Source organism: Heterocephalus glaber, unplaced genomic scaffold (genome assembly GCF_053883595.1).
Source record: "Heterocephalus glaber isolate CG9 unplaced genomic scaffold, H.glaber_assembly_v1.0 deba00001452, whole genome shotgun sequence".
Lineage (NCBI taxonomy): Eukaryota > Metazoa > Chordata > Mammalia > Rodentia > Bathyergidae > Heterocephalus > Heterocephalus glaber.
In genome coordinates, this window is record NW_028258302.1 from 18,505,813 (window position 1) to 18,525,932 (window position 20,120).

The 20,120-nt window shown below is 38.3% G+C and overlaps 1 protein-coding gene across 8 annotated transcripts in view; it reads left to right on the forward strand.

Moving 5' to 3' along the window:
- Positions 1–20,120, forward strand: part of Luzp1 (leucine zipper protein 1) — a 91,028-nt gene that overhangs the window by 53,660 nt on the left and 17,248 nt on the right. For all 8 annotated transcript variants that reach the window (XR_002396963.2, XM_004850545.4, XM_087215597.1 and 5 more), the window contains one exon: positions 6,420–6,521. The gene's annotated coding sequence lies outside the window, so the exon portion shown is untranslated. The remainder of the gene's footprint in view (positions 1–6,419; positions 6,522–20,120) is intronic.

Below are 20,120 nucleotides of genomic sequence, written 5' to 3' on the forward strand. Positions count from 1 at the left end.
GTGAGGCAGACAGCAGCACCACTGAGCTAAATCCCTGGCCCTAGAGTAGTCATTTGTGATAAATGCTGTTCAGAGGTTGAATAAGGTAGAGATAAAGAATGACCATAGAATTTGGCAATATTGAGGACTTGGACCTTGGAATGGACAGTTCCAGTGGAATGTTAGGGATAGAAGAAGGCTGAGGGAGTGAACTGAGAAAATGAAAGAAATGAAGATGATTAGTGTAGATAGCTCTTTAAAGAGGCATTGCTGCAAGGAGCAGAAGTATTGGGTCTGTAGTAGCTGGAGGTGGAAGAGGTATGAGATCAAAGGAGAGTTGTTTTCTTTTTGTTGTCATTTTAAGGTTGCAAATAATAATCTTTGGATCAACTTAGAAATCTGTTGGAAATACAAACTCTCAGGCCCTACCAGAGACCCACTGAATTAAAAATTTCAATTTAATGAGATCCCTACTTGATTTGTATGCAGAGTTTAAGAAGCACAGTTTAGAGGTGGGTTTCTTAAGCTGTCTGTGATGATGCAGGATGAATTAATTCTTTTCCAATCTGTCAGGGACCTATATGTGGTACTATGTCTGCTTTGTACATAGCTTATTCCACATGTATCTGTGTGAGTTCATTGGTCTTACTGGTCTAGACCCTGTTTGAGAAGGGCTTATGGATCATGGACTTGTTGTTGCAGCAACTGTCACCTTCTACACAAATGTCTAAATGTTTACTCTCACTTTCTATAGTTCTGATAGTAAGTCTATAAGCCAGTGCTGGTTTGTGGACCTCACTCCAAATAGCATTCTTATATAGCAGCATGTTTGTAGGCCGATGGATGTAACAAGAGAATTATGATGGAGACAGGGAGGAAGAGGGAGAGAGAGGGAGAATGATGCATATGAAGATGCCAGGGAATTGGGTCTATAATAGAGATGAAGAGTAATATTTTTTATACCAACAAAAATTCATTCTAACTGTAGGGAAAGCAGAACACTGACATATTGTTGGATGTGGAGGTCAAATGAGGGTCTGAATATTGCTTCTTGGTGACAGTGTTATCATCTGATAGAGATTAGAGGTTTATCAAGAGAGAAGAATATGTGAAAGTCATTTTGAACAGTGGGAAGGTGAATCCATGGAGGGGAAATGTAGCTGAATTGCTGGCACCATCAAGGCATGTATTTGAAGTTTGTGGGGATGGATTTAAAATGATACCAGTCAATGTTACTAGTGGTTGTTTCTCTGTAGCACTTAGCTGCTTTGATGTAGTCCTGGAGTAGTTCTTAGTTTGGTTTAACTAGGATTGAAATTTTGAGTATGAAGAAGGGAGAGGAGGGGGTAAGTATGTTAAAGGCACTTCAAGAGAATGATGATGAAGTAGGAACATGAAAAGGGCAATTTGGTTAAATACTTAACCTATGCCTCCTTTTATAAGATAAAGATAATAGTGCCTAACACAGTTGTAAGGATTTAATTTATTTATATAGCGTGCTTAGAACAAATGGTGCCTAGTATGTGGCAAGTGTCCACTGTGTGCCCATTATTGTTGGTGTTACTACCATCATCTTTCTTGGACTGTAGAATTAGCCTCCTAACTGATCTCTTGGCATCTTTCTACTTCCTTTCATCTGTTATACTGAAGCCAAAGTGTTCTTTTTGGAATGTGTATGTCTTACCTCTGTTTAATACTTAAATGACTTCCTGTAGCTCTTTGGGTAAAGACCTAAATCCAAAATTTGCCCTCCAGGGGCCTGCATGGTGTGGCTTTCATGTCTTTTTAGCTTCTTCTTACTTCGTATTTCTACTTGTTCTTAGTTTTTTGACCACCCAGATCTACCTTTGGCTTCTCAAATTCACCATGCTCGCTCTTGTACCTAGAACATTCTCATTCTCCCTGAGTGAGTTAATTTCTATTAAATTGTATTTCATATAATATATACTTAATAATAGGATTCTTGTTTTCTGTTGCAGTATACTATAAATGTTACGAGGATGAAATCTGTTTCTCATTTGCTTTATCTCCAGTGCTGACTTTAGAGCTTGATGCTTTATAGGTAGTCAGTTACATGTAGGCTTGTGATGTTTGAGCTGCAGAACAGGACTGCTTTTCCTGAGATAAGATTTGAGAGAGAGTGTACTGGAGAGGAGAAAGCAAAATTCAGACCAGAAATACCTGGGGGAGAAGCCCTTTCACCACTTATCAGCAATGTGACTTTGAGACTTTGTTTTCTTCTTTGTAAAATGAACATGATGGAGTTTATCTGATTAGGATTACTATGAAAATTAATAGATAATGAAAGCTCTTTTGGTTTCTTCTCGGTGTAGTTGTTGTGACTTGCTGTTTAACTGCATTTACTATACATGCTGTACTCTACTTACTGCCAGTTGATAATCTTAATTATAGACTTTGAGAAGTTAAAGGGATCAGCATATTCTTTGGATTCTGCCAGTTTTATTAAAGCAGGTGAATAAGTAACAATTTTAGACATGCGTTTCTATTACTGATCCTCATAAACATGGACTAAGTGCAAAGAAACATACTCAGTTTGTTGTTAGAAGAGGAAATGACTGAGCTAGGTGTTGGTTCTTTGGATGACAGTTTTCAAGTAAATACATAGATACACTAATCTCAAGTTACTTTTACCAGTTGTTTTTATTTATTTATTTATTTATTTATTTCAATTGTTTATTAATAAATGCTTCCCTAAGGTGCATGAAAGTTCTTAAATTTTTTCTGTCTAATTCCAATCTTGTGTATATTCTTGGTTCTTTGGTAAGGTGAAAAAGAACCCGATGTACAGAGATGAGATTGCTGGGTTCTAGTCCTGTATCTGTTGCTAGTTTTCAAAAAGGGTCACAGGTTTCTTAATCTGTTTGCATAGTTGTCATATCAGGGGTAAGCATATCTGTCTTCTCGTCTTCAAAGGTTATGTAGATAAAAAAGAGTTATCCTGGGAGAATTAGAAGCACTTTCATATGAAAGACTTTTTACCATTCCTCCATTAGGACACATACCAAAATCTCTGTTATTCATACAGTTAAAAAATTAATAATGACTTCTAAAAATTTCTGAGACAGGGTCTTACTATGTTGCTCAAGCTGGCCTTGAACTCGCTATCTGACCCAAGCTTGCCTCAACCTTGTGATCCTTCTGCCTTCCAGGGCCGAGATTACAGGCATGTGTTACCATGCCCAGTTAAATAGTAATCAAGTCTTAAAATTTGAATAATTGTATAAGAATGTGATGAATCAAGTGGACATATCTGCGATTTACTGTTTTTTTCCCTTCATTTGGAGCATATTTTCTTACACTTCACTGAGCTTAGTTATAATAGTTATGTTTACTATTCTTGTCTGGTAATTCTGACATGTGGTCATCTTGGGGTTACCCTCTGCTGATTGTCTTTTCCTTTGAGAATGGATTTAATTTTCCTAGGTTTTTATGTAATTTGGAGTGATTGTGTCCTGCACATTGTGAATGTTATGTTGTAGAGACTCTGGATTCTGTCTGTTTTTATTTTAGCAGGCACTCAGACCTCAAACTTTAAACTCTGTCATACCTATAGTAGATGTCAGTTCAAATCTTAGTCCAGTTCTTTTGTCTTTTAGCTGAGGTTTTTGGATTTTGCCCTGTGTGTGGATGGTTCATGGTTCAGCCAGAGACTTGGGCAGAGTTTGCTCACAGAACCTGGGACTCTCCTTCTCTGGTTTTTGTCTTTCCTACTTCCCACTATCTGTGGCTGCTTTAAGCTCTACCTTCTAGTTGCTCAGGACAGAAAATCTAGGGTTTTTAAATTGGAAATTCAGCTCGATTACTCTTGGGCAAGAGTTCCAAAAATGGAGAATTATTCCACTCCGGTCCTTTCTTCCAGTTTTCAATTGCTTTTCCAAAATATGACAGCTTTTGTTCACTTGAGATAGTTGTATTTTGTATTTTACCCCATCAGATTATAGTTATCTCTGGGAAGATTGTTATGGAAGCAGAATTCCTTGAAAGTGCTTTTATTCATTATAGAAGTATTTGGGGAGCGAAAGGACTCCCCAACATTTTTACTTTAATTTGTCTGTAACTCAAGGCAAATCTCTTCTCCTTTCTGGGACTTACATGGGTCTCAGGAAAAAGCAGTCAGTGGACTCTGCATGATCTATAAGGATTCTTTCATTTGTGCTTTTCGACAGACACATACAGGTGTACCACCACTGTCATCACCAGCAGTAACAACATGAAGCCCCAGAAGGAGATACAAGAGGAAAGTGATGTGGGGCAATCTGTAGGGTAGAAAGTTCTCTGAAGGAGTAGCACTAAAGAGTTTGATAATTTTACAGTTAACACACTGAGGATGGAAGAAGTAAATGACATTCAGAGGTAAAGAAAAATCATACTACTTGCTTTTACTTCTTAGAAATAAGAGAATGTAGACTGTTGAAAACAAATCAGGATCATCTGGAGTTCCAGTTTACTTGACTTTTGGCAGTGCATTCCATCCTGTTTTGAAGAGGACCCCCCCCCCCACCCCTCTGGGCATTTATTACCTGTCAACAAATTTGGCAGTGGGTGGTGGGTGCTGGAGCAGTAGGTTTTTTTGTCGTGCGTGCGTGTGTGCGTGCGTGCGTGCGTGCGTGCGTGTGTGTGTGTGTGTGTGTGTTTTAGCAGAGATAGTGGTCATTGTTAGGGCTGTAAAGACTGCAGTGGAGATAGACTAGATTTTTTTTTTTTAAAGCAAGGAGAATGCACAAAATTTACTACATGCCTAAGGACCCAAATTTCTCTAGCTATTTTTTTTTGGTACCAGGATCGAACTCAGGACCTTGCACTTGCGAGGCAGGCACAGTGCCACTGAGCTAAATCCCTGGCTCTCTCTAGCTATTTTAGAGTTCAGACTTTTTATGTAGAAGTTCTAGGATATGCAAAGGAAGATGTGTGTGTGTGTTTAAGGTGGGTGGGGAGAGGAAAGACATATGGCAATAGGGGTAGGACAGAGGGTCTATGGGCTTGTCCTGAAGCTGTTTGAATAGCAGTCACAGGGGGCACAGGAGCTAAAGCTTTTTTCCCACTTAACCCAGGCCAACCCTTGCGTGCTGCCTTTGGTATACATCTTTTTTGTTGTTGTTTTTAAATACTTCTTTTGTAGTTATTTCTGTTGGTTATCACTAATTATTTTCTGTTCAGGTCTTAATTGGCTTGAGGCTCCAGTTACTCCTTTTCCCCTCATCTTTTTTTTTTTGGTACCAGGGATTGAACTCGGGTCCTTGTACTTGCGCAGCAGGCGACAAAACCACTGAGCTAAATCCCCGGCCCTTACCCTCATCTTTTAAACAATTTGGGAAACATCTTATTATTTCTCCATCTTAATTCTATCCTTCCAGTTTTCTAGGAAGGCAAAGGCAGGGATGGATTCTACTGTGTGTATGTGTGATTTGGGGGTGTGGGAATTGGGTAAAGGGACCAATAATCTCAAGCGTGGTCAGATGGTGATCTGCGAGGATGTATAGGGAGTGATAGGCAGTCATGATGAAAGGAAGGAGATATTTGAATATGCAACCATGTACATAAGCTTTAGGTTACCATTATTTAGAAACTACTTTGCATTCTTCCTCAAGATCAGGATAGACAGGAAGATTTGACCCAGATCTTCCACCTCTGGTAACTCTTCCGTAATGTTAACAGTGGTAAGATTCAATATGTTGGCCGGCTTTCCAGCTCTTCCATAGGAGGTTGCTAATTATAAAACTGGAGGGTAATTATGCCAACAGAGAAGCTGTTTTCACTTCTAGCTGATATTGAGTAGTTCAGGGCCCTTTTGAGGACTGAGTCAAGAAAGCAATTAAATGTCTTGGGTTTAAATCCTGACTGCTTACTAAGCGAGCTGGAAGACCTTAGACAAGTCACTTGTCTTATCTGTGAGGTAGGGATAACATCATCATATTATTGTCTTACATAAATCATAGTGCCTAGAATATGGTAGACAATCTACTGATGTTTATTATTTTTTTCTTACCCATCTTTCCAGAACATCTTATTTTTAGTAGAATCCTGACTTTACCCCCAAGTAATTGTGTGACTCACTCTTCCCAAGTTTCAGTTTCCTTCCTTATGACAAGGGCATTTAACTAGTTGATTTCTGAGGTGCTTCATAGGTTTCATATGCATGTTTAGACTACCAGGAAATATACAGGCCTGTTAATTTAGGGAAAGAGAACTCATCCTTGAGTTTATTATCCATTTGGAAAAGGGAAGTCTCTGGAACCAAACTCCTCCTCTCCCCTGAGAGTTACAGCTAACTCTCCCTTCAGTGTCAGGATGTGGATTCCACTCTTGGCTTTTGTCTTTTCTAACACTGCACTGTATGTGAAGGCCTTTGGATCAGCTTTGCCTTGATATGACTCATGCTTTACCTATGTCTTCTTTTCTTTTTATTATATTCTATCCAGGTCAAGGGGCAACTGGCATTGAGAGAGAGTGACTGTTCCCAAGACAGCAAACATTGGAGGAACAGCCAGAAGTATTGACAGAAAGCTTAAATTACCTAAATGGTAAGTATGTTGTACAGTGAAGTCTGGGCATACTAATAGCATTGGATGGGTTTTGAAGCTTCTACAAATTTCCAGCACCGCAAAGGAAGGGAGGAGAATCAGTGTTTGTTGATGGCCTGTTGTGAACTGAACATAGGGTAAGTATCCTTTTTCTCTTTAACTTTTTTCTCCCTTAAGCTCCTGACTTGATGAAGGTAAAAATCCTTGCATGGATTCAATGACCTTAAGAAGCAGGCCCAAACTACCATTCATTGAATATTTATTATATATCAGGCATAACCCTGTCAGACATTGTCTCCCTTAATATTTATTCCACCCCTTGAAGTTACTGCTGTTACCACTACCATAAGGACATGAGCTTAGAGAGCTCATATATAACTTCTCCAAGTTCATACAGGCAGTAAATGATACAACTAGGTTTTAAACCTGGGTTCTTTTCATTACACTATAATGTTTCCCTTTTGAAAAACTTTTTAAATTGAGATAATGACTCAACTTTTTAAAAAACACAGCAAAATAGGGCCAGGGGTTTAGCTCAGTGGTGCCACTGCCTGCCTCGCAAGCATAAGGTCACGAGTTTGAGTCCCGGTACCCCAAAGAAAGCAAAATAAACTATAAAGAAGGTTTGCTCAATAAGTACTTCCTTTTCCTAGCCTTTTCAGGATTTGGCATGCCAATACTTGCTTTTTGAGGGGCAGAGGGTGGGGGGAGGGGAATTGTTCTCCTTTTCCTAGAGCATTTTCTACCTCAAATAATGATATTAATTCTGGTTGGATGGGTGGCAGTTAATATTTGGTTTCTTTTTATTAGAGCCTAGTAATTTTTAGTTTACTTGCTGAAATTTTGGGGTGGGGAATAAACATTTTCATCAACAAAACTTATACATACCTATTTATATGTAAAATCTTCTGTACATGGGAGCTGTGTTCTGATGATAAAAACTGACCGCTGTATATGCCAAGTACAGTTCTTAATGCTCAGTATACGACATTAAACAAAATAGAAAAAGTCTGTGCCCACAAGAATTATATTCTAATGGGTAGAAACAGATGAAAATAAATGAATAATAGATATAAATAGGGAAATAGGTAAATGATATCCAAGTGATATGTACTAAGCAGAAAAAAGCAGGGTAAAGTTAATAGGGAGTGATGGGGGAGCTAAGGAATTGCTGCTTTATATAAGGTAACCAGCCAGGGAAGGCCTCTGATGAGGTGATAACATTTTAATCTAAGACCTAAAAGAAGTGAGAAATCCAGCCAGGCAAATATTTGGGAGAACAGCATCCAGGCTGTTCTCCCATCCAGCCATTTCTCCCAGGATATAAGTGTTATTAAAGACCCACAGGGAGGCAGTGTGGCTGGAGTAGAGGGGTAGGGAAAGAGCAGTAGGCGATAAGAGAAAGAAGTAATGAGACCCATGGAAACACCTTTGGGGTGTACATTTTATTCTAAGTGAGGTGGGACCAGTAGAGCATTTAGAGCAGAAGAATGACATGATCTGACTTAGGTTTTTGAAGGCTTACTCTGGTTGCCATGGGAATATAGACTGTGGAAGGTAAGGAAGGGAGGGCCATGGTGGGAATAAGGAGACCAGTTAGGATGCTTTTGCAGTAATCAGTGTGAGTATGTGTGAGTGTGTGTATGTGTGTGTGTGTGTGTTGGGAAGCTGCTTGGACTAGGGTACTAGTGATGAGTAGCTAGAAAGTAATGAGTTCAAGACATTATTTGATTGGGTTTTTTTGTTTTTTTGGTTTTTTTGGTACTGGGGATGGAACTCGGGTCCTTGAGCTTGGGAAGCAGGTGGTGGAACCACTGAGCTAAATCCCTGGCCCTCAAGACATTATTTGAAAGCAGAGTCAAATTCTTATTCTCCTAATAAAGATGTTGATTTATCTGGAGTTAACTTCTACGTTATGTAGGTTTGAGGGTGTCATTGGAAACTTACCAATCATCCTTGGTAAAATTTTAAAATTTATTGAGCAAAAGATGAGAACACAGTGATTCTTAGAAAGATGGCTTATATTCACTACATTATGCTAACAGGTAATAATCCTTTTTTTCTTTAAGCTTTGCCGTGATTTTATTTGAACTATAAAATTAGTTCAAATTCATTATAGAAATATTGAGAAATAGAGATGCAAAACAACACTATCCAGAGAGAATTACCATCTATAACTATCCATGTCTGTATCTGTCTGTCTATCTGTGGATCAGGGCATTTCATTTTTGCAAAGTTTCTTAGGCTGGAAGATCAGATATGTAAAACTAAAGTACTTAAATGATAAAATTAGGTATCTCATGCTTTCTTGTGTGATCACAACACAAAGAAAATGTGACTTGGCTTTGGAGCTGATTGAACAACTGTTTGAAGGTATTATGGATACCTGGCTGTTGGACCCTAATGATCTGGGTACCGTTAGTTCTTTCTCTTATCTTCTACTGCTCTTTCCCTTCTCCTCTACCTCAGCCACATTGGCCTACCCGTGGGTCTTTAAGATATGACAAGTAACCACTCATACCTCAGGGATTTTGCATCTGCTACTCCCTCTGCCTGCGTTGCAGTATCACCCAGATTTCCCTGGCTGGATTTCTCACTTGTTTTAGATCTTAGTTTAAAATAGGTCTTTATCTAGAAAAGCTGGTTTTAGTGACATTCTAGAGGCCTATTCTTGGTTATATTTTGTTTAGCAATTTCAACATCAACTTAGATGACGATAGAGAAAAGACAAACCTATTGGATTTAAAATAATGAATGTAAGTTAGATAGTGTACAGAATATTTGGGTAATGGATTGAAGTATAGAATATAATAAATAATAATTTAAGCTAAAGCTTAATGCCATTTAATATGGACCAGATATTAGTCTGAGCACTTACGTTTACCGTAACCCTATAAAACAGGTATGGAAACAGAGAAGTCAAGTGAGTTATACAAAGTCACTCAGCTAGGAAATTAATTAAGTCAGGGTTTGAATTTAGGTTGTCTGGCTCGAGAGTCTATAATAATCTTTAATCCTTGCACCATACTGCCTACAAAAGAAGTGTAAATTAAGTCCTGTATTTAGCTTATTAAAATTAATTAGATTTAACAGTTTATTCAATAAAATCAGTACAAACCTACAAAACTAATAATGTGGCTGCCAGATTAACTCATGAAATCTTGGGCTTTGTTATTAGACCTGGATAGAACAGGTCATCGTTCAGACCTTCACCCCCCCCCCACCCCCCCGGGACTTTATTACCCATTGCTATTGTCCTGGTTCAGGCCCTTCTTTCATTTCTTGCCTTGACTGTTATAATAGCACCCTAGTTTACCCTATCAGAATGGCCTTTGAGAAGCACAGTTCTGATTGTATTGGTTTTGAGTTTAAAACTCTTTGTCTAAAACAGGTTGCAAATTTGCCTCCCAAGTCCATTCGAAGATGTAACTGTAGTATGTGTTTTGAAGGTCTAAGAAGTAATTTTTAAAAAATTTCTTCACATATGAATTTGTTGGCTACATTTAAGAGATTTCGTATAGAAACGGCCTGATCTCTCCCCTCTTAGCTGTAGTCCTCTTAGGCCCTTGATACTTATTTATATTATAGGCCAGATATTTGTGACATTTGCATTTGCAACTTTAGGCATAAAAGCTGAATATCTTTCCTAGAATGGGAAGTAGTGCCCTGATCTGAATACAGTCTCTTAAATGTGGTTGGCCTGTACAGAATACAGTAAAACTATTACCTTCATTTATTTACCAAACATTTATAAGGTTTCTACATTGCCCCATCACTGTATTCCCATGCCCATGACAGAAAAAAGAAACTTACACAGCCTCTGCCTTCATAGCTTAGCGCTCAGAACCCAGTAAAGGATGACAAATATATTTTGAGTATCATGGGCATAGTGATAGAAGCATCTAGATAGTTCAGAATGGTGCATTTCTGTGGGGAAGTCTGAAAAGAACAGATGATGTGTTAAAAGATGTTCACCATAAGAATGGTGCGGGAGAGGCTCCGAAGGGTGGGAAAGGAGGGAGATAAGGGAATTCTAAGTGTTCCTCAAACATTACAACCTTAGCCGTGCAGTTGTTCTGAGATTTCAGGGCCTTCAAATCTATCATTCAGACCTTACCAGTTATTTATTTTGCCCTTCCCTTTGTTCCTCACTTATTAGCAAGGCAGATTTACTTAGTTGCCCAAATGCAGCGTTTTTTGTTTGTCCTTGCCCCTCCCATAAACAGTTATTTACACTTTTTATATACCAGACATTGTTTAAGGTGCTGGGGATACACCAGTAAAAATAACTATGAACACAAAAAACCATGTTTCTGGCCTCATGGATCTCACATTCTAGTAAAAAGTCAGACAGTAAACAAATCACAGTAATCAGGTGGTTAAATGCACGAAGAAGAAAAATAAGTAGAGTATCTTACCTTAGAGCTGCCCAAAGATGGAATGAGTTGTCTTGAGGGATGGAGGAAAATGAATATTCTTCCTGTCATTAGAAGTATTTGAATAAGAGTTGAGTGACTACTTGCTAGATGACTTCTGCATTGAGTGGGAGGTTGGGTCAGATGACTTCTAAGTCCTTTCCATATTGAAGAATAGCTGAATGCTTTTTGTGCTACTAATTCTGAGGTTTGCATGTTTAAAATATGAATTTGTAGTTCTGGGAAACATCACCAAAGCCCAGCAATTAAATAGAAACACTCAAGAAGTGGTGGTGAGATAGAAGTAATCAGGAGGAAGTGACTGAAACATATTGCCCTAGTTTTCCTTTAGATCGAGAGATGGCAAACTGTGGCCTGCTGGCTCCCTGCCTGATTTTGTAAATAAAGTTTATTGAAACATAGCCAGTTCATTCATTTATATATAGTGTATGACTATAATAGCACAGTTGAGTTATTGAGACAGAGACCTTAGGTTTTACAAAGGCTAATATATTTACTGTTAAACTGACCTGGTATTCTTACATATCAAATTGTAAAGAAAAACTTTGCCGACCCCTGCTTTAAATGAATGACTTGGGAAGAGGAAGTGAATCATGGCAGCTGTGTTGGGAAAAGGGGCGGGGCAGGGCAGGCTTGATTATGTTCTATTTCAAACCTTCCTGATCTGCCAGGACAGGAAGAAGAGCTAGTCTTCAGAATGCTGGATAGGGACACTTAGAACCAGATTCAAGAACTTTGGCAGAAACATTCCCAAAATGAGAGGCAATTTTTATCTTCCTGATGTAAATTGGAACTGAACTAGTTGCTGGTTTAGGAGAAGCTGGTACTAAATGATGGGACTGTCCTTTCTGTTCTTTACTTTTCTGTGATTTATTCCCCCCCACCCCCTGGTGTTTGTTTTTTGAGACATGGTCTCATTATGTAGTTCAGGCTGCCCTTGACCTCACTATGTAGCCCAGACTGGTCTCAAACTCGCAGCAGTCTTCCTGTCTTAGGCTTCTGAGTGCTGGGATTACAGGTATGCACCACCATTCCAGACTCTGTGGTTTTCTAAGTTTTAATATAAATAATTTCCTTCCCAGATGGTGTCCTCACACACAATCACTTCTGAACTTCCAGTGCACATGTATCTGATAGAATGTGCTATACAAAATAAAGAAGTATAAGAAAGCAGAGAGCAGAGGGATATGTCCTATTATTATGTGAGATGGTCAGAGAAGGCTTCTTTATCATTGTTTTACAGTTGGTATATCTTTTTGATTCTGTAAAGGAAAGGGACAGGTCTTCTCATTCTAGTATTTGACAAAATTCTGCATGCTTGATAAATGTTCCATGAATGTCTATTAAATAATGAATTTTGCCAGGGGGTGAAGGAGGTATTATGAAAAGATGAGTCTACTCCTTCCCTTTGTGGATGGCCTGGAGAAAGCATTTCTTTCTTTGGCTAGCTCAGGCTCAGAAAGTCAGAGATAAGTGACACCCTAATCCTTTTTTTGATCCACTTCCTTTTTTTACCTTGAGTAGCAAGAATGATCTTAGTGAATTGTTATTTAGGGAGATTCCAACTGGTGAAACTTTAGTACAGCCTCATCTATAATGATTATTCTGAATTGGACAAGTCCAAGAATTATACTACTGTTTTATTGATTTTGGTTTTGACTTCATTGCATATAATGTTACTGAGAGTAGATAGGTTGATTTTCTTTTATTCAGGGGAAGGAACTGAGGTAAAGAGAAGATCATGATTTGACCAAACAGCATATTATTTGTAAAAGAATATGAACTTTGGAACTAGAGCTGGATTCGTCATCAGGACATTCTTACTAGCTATGTGCCTGGGCAAATTTGAGGGTCTTCATCCCATGACATTATTATTCAAACCGAATAGATTAATAGTAATAGCTACTGTTTTTTTTGTGATTTCTGTGCACTGCCTTCTTCTAGGCACTGAACATGCCCATATTTTCATTGTATGGGTGTGAACTCTCAGGGAAATAATATGTTTAAGAATGTGTAAATGCTAGACTTGGGATTCCCGAAGAAAACAGGCATATGAGGTGCTTAATATATTGCATGGAGTATAGTAGTGCTCAGTTTGCAGATCTGCTTGTTTGTTCCTTTATACTGTTGTTATTATTGGTCTGTATATAATTAGAGTAGTGCTCAGAATTTCTCACTTTGTAAAAATACTTAGAGTTTACAGGAAGATAGGTAATTTTGTACAAAGGGAAGAATGGTGGATAGAAAGCCAGGAGACTGAAATCTTTGACTTTGCTAAATTACTGGAGAAACCATATTATTTATTCCTGAGTTTGTTTCTGCATTTTTAAAATAAGGGGATTGGGCCAAATGGGTGGTTTAATTTTAAATAAAACATACAGAATTCTTTTCCATAGTCATAAGTAAAGAACCCAATACAGAAGAGCCTGGAGCTTGGCCTACTCAGACTTCCTTCCCTGCTGTCCCCTAAATGACTCTTGATGGGATTGCAGAGTCCAGTTTGAAAACCTGTGTTTCTGGAATCGCATTCTGAGGGGTGGAGGAAAATCAAAAATATTTTCTGCTTCTTATCTAATACTTGGTCCAGTAACAGCATGTGAATGGTGAGATTTTAGTATTTATGTCCCATTTCGATGACATAGATCTGCTAGCCATAAGGAGACATTATTCAGCAGGCCAGGGGGAAAGTCTTGTGATTGATGTAGTGGTGCAGGGCTTAGCTGAGGTCTTTCAGAACATTACCACAGGGCCTGACACTCTGTGCTGTCCATATCCACTTTGCTGACTGCTTCCTCCTTTGTAATCCATAAGCAGTTTGACATTGTTTTTAATGTTTTTGTTAATAATGGTCAGTGTCAAAAGTCTAACCAGCCATTTGATAATTAAACAGTTCATTCAGCCATGAAATTCAAAGCACATACTATGTGCTATGCTCCCTGCTGGGTACTGGGAATACAGTGGTAAATAAGAAAGCAAGTTGGAGAGATAAAATAAACTTTAGTACAGTATGGTTAAATGTAGTGATGAAGTCAATACTAAAAGCAAGAAAGAGGCCACGATCTGGCCTTGGGCTTTAGGAAGGAGGTACTCTAGGAACTTCCAGGAAGTTGGGTCTAAAGTGGGATCTGAAGAAAGAAAGAGGAGTCAAGTTCACAATCCTAATTCAGAATAATAATTATAGATGGGGCTGTACTAAATTAAAGTTGAGTGTTTTTTTCTTTTTTTTTTCCCCATTAACTTTATTGGTACATTTTCAGTATAAAATACAGTTACATTCATCATTGGGATCTTGTACCATTACATGAGTATCTTGGTTCTTTTTTTTTTCCCCTTCCCTTGCCCTCCCTTCACCCCCTCCACCCTTCCCTACTTGCAGAGACCTTGTTTCCATTTTTTTCCTTTTCTCATATTTTTTCTTTCCCCTTTTTTCCTTTCCCCTACCCCTCCCACTTCCCCTGCACCTTTAGACCTTTTCTTCCTGTTACACAATATCAATTATACATTTTTTAAATTACAATATCAAGATCTAGGAGACATTCCCACAGATTTTACAGAATTTAAAAGGATATAGAAAGCATATTTCAAAAATCTGTTTTGAAATAAATTTGACTACTTCTAAGAAGTACCTTGGAATACAAATTAATGAAACTAACTCTGGAGGAAATATAACATTTGAATAGCACCTATTAAAGAAAGTATATTCCTAGCTTGAAAACCTACCTATTTGACAACAGCAGGCTTATATACATTTTAACTGATAAATTATATCAAACAATTAAAGCAGAAAAAAGAAGGAACACTTCTCCCCTCATTTTAGGAACTCACCATTGTGCTAATCCTAAAACTGGATAATGATAATATGAACATAGATAGAAATTTGTTTAACAAAACAAACTCTTAGAAGTCAGATCTGGCAGGATGTAGAAAGTGGTTTTGTTATAGGGATGGCAGTGTTGGTTCAGCATTGGAAGATCCTCCCCAAAAAGTCATCATTTTAACAGAGGAAAGAAAAAAGCCATATGATCCTGTCACTAGTTGGAGAAAGAGTATTGGACTAAATTCTACAGCTGTTCATGGTAAAAGCTATCAGGAGACTAGAAGTAGAACAGAACCTTCTCAACAGATCAAAGACATGTACTCCATACTTTCAGCGAGAATGCCTTATATGAATGGAGAAGATATAATGCTTTCTCCTTAAGGTGGGGAACAAGGGCAGATATGCTTACTCTTTATCTGACCATTAAACTTTGAAACCTAGGCCCCACCAAAATAGTCTGACAATAAAATGACACAATTAGGATAGGATTGGCAAGGTAGAAGCATGATCATCTACAGAGAAAATTCTAAGAAATCTCTAGGAGCCCCTAGAACTTGTATTTGAATTTAGCAGGATTAGAAAGCACAAGGTATATATAAAAATTCAGGTGTATGTATACTTGCTATAAATGAATTGGATATTGAAATTTTAAAGTTATGTAGGAGTACAAAAGACGTAGAAAAGTTGAAAAAACAAACAACAAAAAACCCAAAAAAACCCAAAAACAGTGTTGGAAGATGTTTAGTACCTAATTTTAAGACTTCTTCTAAAGCTACAGTAATCAAGGCAGTGTTGGTGTAAGGAAAGACATATAGATCATTGGAATAAAACAGAGAAGCTAGAAATAGAAGCACACATATATGGTCCACTGAGTTTTGAAAGATTATTTAACATTAGCATTTTATAGAATATAAACTCAATTCAAGAGCCGAGGAAGAGATAGTGTTTTCAGCAAACAGCACTAGAACACCTGGTATCCGTATATAAAAAATTAACCTCAACCCTTTATTTCAATACATGAAAATAACTTGAAGGGATCTATGGACCTAAATATGAAAGCCTAAAAGTATAAAACTTTAAGAAGAAATTATAAGGGAAAATGTTTATGAATTCAGGGTAGGCAAGAACTACCTAGTATACAAAAGACATGATATATAAAAGAAAAAAACTGATAAATGAGATTCCATCAAAATTTAGAACTTTAGCCGGAAATTTAGCTCAGTGGTTTCACCACCTGCTGCACAAGCACAAGGACCCAAGTTCGAACTCCGGTACCCCCCCCTACCCCAAATTAAAACTTTAAATGACATCATTAAAATGAAAAGTAGTCCTTAAACAGACCATATTTACAATGCATATAACCTATGACCAGAATATATAAAGAATTCTTAGAGCTCATTAATAGACAACCCAATTAAAAAGTAGACATAAGAAGATGATAAATAGCCAGTACAGCACAAGGAAAGGTGTACAACTCTAGAATCAGAAAAATACTAATCAGTACAATAACAAGATTGAATTATACACTCATTAGGGAGATGAAGTTAAAAGTTTTAAAAGCCTTGTCATGACTTTCTTTTTGTTGGATTCTCCCCCTTTGTGTTTAATTTGTCACACCCAGTGGATTCATTCTGCTGGGTTTCCTGGTGTTGTGATCCTCATTGTCTTTTCCTAGGGTATTGTCTAAAATTTTTTATAGTGCCGGTTTGATATTCATGAAGTTCCTGAAGTGCTCTTTATCATGAAAGTATCTTATTTCTCCATCAATTTGAAAGATAGTTCTGCAGGGTCCATCAATCTGGGTTGGAGGCTGTTTTCCTTTAGGGCTTGAAATACATCCCTCCAAGCTTTTCTTGCCTTGAGGGTTTGCATTGAGAAGTCTGCTGTGATTCTGATGGGCTTTCCTTTGTATATGATTTGTTTCTTTTCTCTCGCTGCTTGTAGAATTTTGTTCCGTTGAATTTCTGGAATCCTAACTATTATATGCCTATGTATAGATTTTTTTTGATCGAGGCTATTTGGAGTCCTATATGCCTCACTTATCTGTATGTCAAGTTCTTTTCCCCTCCTTGGGAAGTTTTCTGCCATCACTTCTATGAACAGTTTTTTTATATCATCTGCACTCTCTCCTCTTTCTTCATTGACTCCAATCAGTCTTATGTTATTCTTCTTTGCATTGTCTAGCAGCTGCGGCATTGATTTCTTGTGTTCCTTTACAATTTTAAAGCAATTTTTCTTTTCCTGGTCACTAATTACAATCTTATCTTCTATATCTGAAATTCCATCCTCACATTGGTTCATTCTGCTGTGCAGACTTTTGATGGAGTTTTTAATCTCCTGGAAATCTGTTTGCATCTGTTTTATGGATTCCGTTTGTTTCCTATGTTGGGATTCCATCATGTTCCTCAGATCCTCTATTTTTTTTATCTGTGTCCTCTCTAGATTTATTAATCATGTCTTGCACCATGAGCAAAATCTTTGCTGTTATCTGAGTAATTATTTCTGATTTCATTTTTCCCAGATCCTCTTTTGTTGCCAGGTCAGAGAGTCCAGGTGGTTGGTTGAGTATCAGATTGTTCCATCTCATTTTCCTTTGGGGTTGCTGTAGGTGAACTGGAAGTCTGTTTTTGAGGCTTGTTTATGTGTCTTCTCATTTCGACTGTGTGTGTGGGGGTGCTTCTGGTGCCCACATGGCTCACCTTCTGTGCCCTAGGAGCTTGGGATGGCAGCGGGGGAGCTTCCTTCCGGGTTCTGGGACCGGCTCAGCTTCTCTGCCCTAGGAGCTTGGGATGGCGGTGGGGGACGAGTGTTTTTTTCTTCTGAAGAAGGGATCTGTTTATGAAAACTGGTATTAACTACTACAGATAAGGCTGTGAGGGAATACTTCAGTGTGAGGGTCAGAGAGGTTGGGTTTGTTTTATTTTTGAGATAGGTTCTTGCTGTGTTGCCCAAGCTGGTTTCAAACCCCTACACACAATCGATTCTCCCACCCTAACCTCTTCAGTGGCTGGGACTGTAGGCACTGACTGACCTAGTGTCCACTGGGTTGTTTTTGTTTTGTTTTGATAGCTTTATTGAGATACAATTTACATATAATAGAGTTCATCTGAAGTGTACAGTTTAATGGTTTTTAAAAATTCTATTCTGTATTTTATTTATTGCTCCTCTTATCTTTAAAATTTCCTTCATCTTTGTACTTGAAGTTTGGTTTGGTCTTCTTTTCTACATTCTTAAAGTTGAAGGTTAAGTTATTGCTTTGAAGTCTTTCTTCTTTTATTTATTTATCTAGGTGGTGGTGTGCTGGGGATCAAACCAGAGCGTTGTGCATGCTGAATGTGCTTTCTGTCACTGAGCTCCATCCCTACTCCCCTCTTTTTTGGGGGGTGCTTACAGAATACAGTTTAATGGCTTTAAGCATATTTATAACGGTACCCTGTTTTAAAGCTATTGTAGGCAAATTGTTTCATTTGTCTTCCAATAACTGCTGTGCCAGTACAGATCCTTTGTATCTAGTCATTTAAAGCTGGTTTATGGCCCAAACTAGATTCAGTCTCCACCCTTTGTATAAATTGGTAAGGTTTTTGCTGTTCTGCTAGGCAAAAGGCCAAAGGCAAAGGTTTCATATGTGGCACTCAAGTAGGAGATGTGGATTGGGATAAGAGAAAACATTCTTTTCTTACAAAAATATGTAAACATTGGGGGTCGCCCTCCCCCACCCTGCATTTTTTGGAAAATGAGGAAGCATAGGCTGGGGAAAGATGAGAGAAAGGCTAAAATAAGCAAAAATGAGGAGAGAGAAACATGTACTGAGAGAAGCAGAATGGTAGGTAGAAAGTAATTGGGGAGGGCAGACTTCAGAGGCTGAGGAAAGGAGGGAGCCTTGGTATTTCCAATACCTCCAAGCCCTGCTGTTTTGTAAGAGCTGGGCATGAGCTCCACCTGGTGGTTCAAGGCATATGGTGCAGCCAGTGGACGTGCTCTTGAGGTTGGAATTTTTGGCATCTCCTCAAGTCCCACTTTATTTTTCTTTGGCCCCTGGCTTTCTCATGGGATTATTTTTGGAGTCACATTTTTCCCTCAAATGGTGGTTGTTTTCCTCTTATGGAACAGACTGTGTTCCCCTAGCCCCAACTTGTGGTGCTTTCATTGTGCATGCTGATGGGCATCCTTATATCATCTTTGCCTCATTTATTTCTCTCTTCCAGTCAGCTTTATGTATCACAGCAGATCATGTCCTTAACCCTTTCCTTGCTAGGCTTCCATGATACTATATATTCTCCCAGTTTTCCATCTGCCTCACTGACTGATTTGGTTCTTTGTTAATTACTTTGCATCTCTGTCAGGAAAAAATGTTGGCCATATGGGGGTTCATACTTTTGGCCTGTTGTTTTCTTTATCTTCACTCAGTTCCTTGGCATACTCAGCCAGATCATGGCTTTATAAATCTTCTGCTTGTTGACTCACAGATTTATATCTTCATCCCATATCTCTTTCCTGACAACCATGCTTATATATTCAGTGGCCTCTTTAATGTGTCTGCTGGGATGACTGATTCATATCTCATAACCAATGTGTCCTCAACAGAACTCCTGATCTTCCCTTTCATTTTCAAATTACTATGTCTGCATTTATCCTAATCTGAATAGATGACAGTGCCACCCTTCCACAGATTCAGGCCCACAACTTTAGGGTCATCCTCAGGACCTTTCTTTATCTCACACATTTTGTATGGACACCAGGAGCAAATCGTTTAGTTCTTCCTTCACGTGGCCAGAATTCTGACCACTTCTCACTGCCTGTGTTGCCACCTCCTAGTTCAGGCCACAACTGTCTTTTGGCTGGGTTACTATGGTAGTCATCTTTTTTGGCCTTCCTGCTCCCATTTTTAACCTCTGTGTTTGTTCTCTTTTTGCGACAGTTATATTGATCCCTTGTCTTGGTTTTTAAGTCATCATCATCATTTTCACCCAGAGTCTGTAATCTATAGTAGGATTCACTCTGGATGTCATATTTTATGGGATTTGACAAATGTATAATGTGTAATGATGTATTATTTATAATTATATCATGCAGTGTTTACAGTGTTCATCTACCCAGTCACTCTTCCCCTGCCCCTCTGTCCTGGCAGCCACTGTTCCTCTTACTGTCTTTGTAGTTTTGCTTTCTCCAGGTTGTTATATGGTTAGAATCATACAGTATGTAGCCTTTTCAAATTGGCTTCTTTCATTAAGTAAGATACACTTAAAGTTTTCCCCTACTTACCATGGCTTGATAATTCATTTCTTTTTAGCACTAATATTCCATTGCCTGAATTCGCCAGTTTATGAGATGTGATTGAAAAATATG